Source organism: Mytilus californianus, unplaced genomic scaffold, assembly GCF_021869535.1.
Source record: "Mytilus californianus isolate M0D057914Y unplaced genomic scaffold, xbMytCali1.0.p SCAF_6, whole genome shotgun sequence".
In the NCBI taxonomy this organism is placed as follows: Eukaryota; Metazoa; Mollusca; class Bivalvia; order Mytilida; family Mytilidae; genus Mytilus; species Mytilus californianus.
The window spans coordinates 98,378,759-98,381,887 of record NW_026262712.1 but is presented as its reverse complement, the minus strand read 5'-3'; the positions used below and the strand labels follow the sequence as shown (position 1 = coordinate 98,381,887).

Sequence of the window (3,129 nt, the reverse complement as noted above, 5' to 3'; positions counted from 1 at the left end):
GACTTGGAACAAGTACATACAGAATGTGGCAGGGTTAAACAAGTTTGAAGGCGCGCCAACCCTCCCCTAACCTGGGATAGTGGTGTAACAGTACAACATAAGAACGAACTATAAAAATCAGTTGAAAATGGCTAAACTCGAAAGATCGAAACAAAGCAAAAATACATCTTACAAAAACGCAGAGTGGACGTGGCAGGGTACCTATAAATCCCCACTACAAAAAGACACTAAGTACAGATCTGAGTGTACTCGCAGTTATTGACAGCTGTTCAAAGCCAATAATAACTAATAAAATCATGCATCTAAGACTATAATATCAAATAAGTTCACATCCAACATCTATATAATGGATTTAGTGTAAAGATTTATAATAAATGAATGTGCCTATTTAAATTAATATTTATTTTGATTTTAATTTACTGATAACCACTATACCAATGAAAACAGTACAGACAGATCTAATTATAGCATTGAATTGGTAACCTTTTTAGAATAAGTTTAATAAAAGGAACGATAAGTTTACCCGGGACGTACATGTATCTTAATTTCCAGGCTCGGCAAACTACATGTACATCTCCGTAAAAACTAGGGTGTGCTTTTCGATTAAAATACAACCAAACTTCCAAACCAAATCTAAATATCTATTGAAGAGTTTAGTAAAGGTTTTAAAAAATTTGGTAACGAAATCCCTGACTTAATATTTTACCAGCTATAAATAGATTACGTTTATTTAAATCCGAAACGTCACAACAGACACGTGCATAGCGAACGAGTTGTGATGCATAAACACCGTAAGATGGTGCAGAAGGAACACCACCGTCCAAAAAAAAAGGAAAATTAACAATAAGGAACGAAAAATCGTCCCTTTTGTCGTGTATTTTTGTACTTTGGTTCAGCCGGGGGTCGATCTGGATGAAAGGCCTACATTTCAAAATTTAGTGGTTGCTTAATTATAAATCCCGCATGCACTCTATACGTCAGTAAGGATTTTATTTTCGGCTTGTAGAAGTCTAGGTGACCATGATATTTCTATTCTCTAATAAACACTATAGATGCACAATTCAAAGTCATTTAATTATTAATTTCAAGTCATACAACTTCAATTAATTTTCAAGTAAATCAAAGTAATGTAAGATTTATAGACATAATAATTTGAATCAGCATTACACACGACTCCACATATTGAGTAATTCATCGTGATATAAGTTTGACCGGAATTATGTACAAATGTTTTGATAAACCTGATAACCGGATGGTTACATATACCATATTTACCCCATGTACGTCACAAAATCAACTAGTCAACGAGGGACTTATGGAATACTTTAAGGCAAAGCAGTTAGAATTATATCCCTTGGAGTTATTTGGGGGAGACTGTGAAAACGTATTCACACCTACGGTGGGGGAAGTGTTACAATTTAGGACAAACCCCGCCATGAACAAGGGAACAGCTATATTTGTTAGTGGATACTGGAGAAGAGGAAGATGCATAAATACACTCTAAAAAATGTGTTTAGAGCATAAACACTTTCCTAAACACATTTATGAAACCGATTTTTGATATGTTTTAAATCTAAACATGTTTAATATTTAATGTGCTAACAGCCTAAACGTGTCAAGCTATAAAGTGCTTAGACTGTAAACATGTTTAGCTTTAAAACGTTTAGACTAGAAACACGTTTAGCTAAAAAGTGCTTAGACTGGAAACATGTTTAGCTGAGAAGTGTTTTGTCTGGAAACACGTTTAGCTGTGAAGTGTTTTGAATGTAAACATGTTTAGACCATAAAGGGTCGTCATTTTATTGTGAGAAGTCGTTACTTCATTAGGCCCCAATTAAACTAATATTCCGGAAGGCTTGACTGTAAAACGTATGATAGCTCTCAATAAAACAGGTTTTCATACCATCACAAAAAGGAGCCAATGCATCAAACTAAGAAACTGGAATTTCCATATCAAATTGAATGTGACCAATACCTTTCCAATCTCAATGAGTTTTTTCTTTAATTCAATTCACGTCATTCGACAATTGCATTTTTTCTTCATTTCAAATATTCGTAAAACAGTCTAGAACTTTTGAAATGAAATTATCATTATACTAATTCTAGCTTTAAAAGCAAAATTACAACATATAAAACAAAGATATTTATGTTATCATTTATTTCCAGTTTATCATTGAACACAATCAAAAATAAATTCATATCAAGGTACATGTACATAATATTGACCAATCTTCTACTTGTACCCCATCCCTACAACAAAACAATTTGAAAATTTCCTGTTTTCATTTTACAGGTCAATAAGAGCTTCTCCTTTCTTAGTACCCAACTGCTGGTCAATGGCCTGAAATATAGAAAAATATTGATAAGCAACTAAGAAGAATTAATCTAAAAATATAAGAATACGAACTACAACACCAAAAAGTAAAAGCATGATTTAAGATCCAGATAACAACATTAGGACCGTGGTATAAAAACATAAATTTACTTATGAATCAATTGATATTTTTTAATATAAAACTTCTTTTCATGCTTAATATTATTCATTTGATCAAATATATATTGGCATTTTTAAAATCAAATACACTTTTGATTCTTACCTAGCAGCATATTTGCTACTGTTCTTTATCTCCTCTTCTAGCATGCCAAGACAGATGATGATTTCCTCTGCACTTCTCTCATCTAGAATAAAATAATACATATCAATAAAATTATAAAAAAAATCACAACCGCTTATAACTATTGAAATAAACACGCATCTTTCTATTTATTTTGAGGAAATGTTGATTGTGCATATCGGAAGTGCTTATGAAAACAATGAACTCGATATGACACTGGATTGCGAATGATGCACCTCATCCTGATAAGACTCGGCAGATTCCGCTACCCTTCATGTTCCATTATAATCTGCCGAGGAGTACCGAACGAAAATTATCCTCACAAACTCCTTTCCAAGAACATATATAAATAAAAAAATAAATGCAAACTTTCATGATAGAACATTAAACAACTCTTATCATCTATACACAAGATAGTTTGAACACTTAAAGCTCTTACAAGCACTTGTTTCGTGGGATGGTACCCCCTTTTCTCTCCTGCATTGACTATACGGTAGTGTACTTGTAAATAATG

The 3,129-nt window shown here is 32.7% G+C and overlaps 1 long non-coding RNA gene across 1 annotated transcript; it reads right to left on the bottom strand.

The window, feature by feature from the left end:
* Positions 1–2,142: 2,142 nt before the first annotated feature.
* Positions 2,143–2,644, bottom strand: LOC127705443 (uncharacterized). The gene is made up of 2 exons (XR_007983885.1): positions 2,598–2,644; positions 2,143–2,341 (listed from the first exon to the last, which is right to left on the bottom strand). It is a non-coding gene; the product is annotated as an uncharacterized LOC127705443 (long non-coding RNA).
* Between the last annotated feature and the right edge of the window lie 485 nt (positions 2,645–3,129).